This window comes from Mus caroli, chromosome 8, assembly GCF_900094665.2.
Source record: "Mus caroli chromosome 8, CAROLI_EIJ_v1.1, whole genome shotgun sequence".
NCBI lineage: Eukaryota > Metazoa > Chordata > Mammalia > Rodentia > Muridae > Mus > Mus caroli.
This window is the reverse complement of record NC_034577.1, coordinates 50,088,598-50,089,247: the sequence shown is the minus strand read 5'-3', so window position 1 is coordinate 50,089,247 and position 650 is coordinate 50,088,598.

The window sequence follows — 650 nt, the reverse complement described above, 5'->3', positions numbered from 1 at the left end:
GAACTAACCAGTACCCCAGAGCTCTTGTCTCTAGCTGCATATGTATCAAAAGATGGCCTAGTCGGCCATCACTGGAAAGAGAGGCCCACTGAACTTGCAAACTTTATATGCCCCAGTACAGGGGAACGCCAGGCCCAAAAAGTGGGAGTGGGTGGGTAGGGGGTTGGGGGGAGGGTATGGGGGACTTTTGGGATAGCATTGGAAATGTAAATGAGGAAAATACCTAATTAAAAGAAAAAACAAACCCTTTGAGGCATTCTCCTTTGAAGAAAGTTCACTACAGACTTCCTTCTGCCCCATTAACTGTGGCCTGTCTGCTCACTTTTCAAGTTTTCTGTGTTTTATGGTGCTGGAACAAGCTATTCCAAATTATGTATCTAGTATCTATGTCTCTATCTACCTATCTATCTATCTATCTATCTATCTATCTATCTATCTATCTATCTATGTCTCTATCTACATCTCTTTCTCTCTCTCTCTCTCTCTCTCTCTCTCTCTCTCTCTATCTATCTACCTATCATCTATCTATGAATCTATGTATCTATGTATCCATGTATCTATCTATCTATCTATCTATCTATCTATCTATCTATCTATCTATCTACCTGTCATCTACCTATGTATCTATGAATCTATGTATCTATCATCTA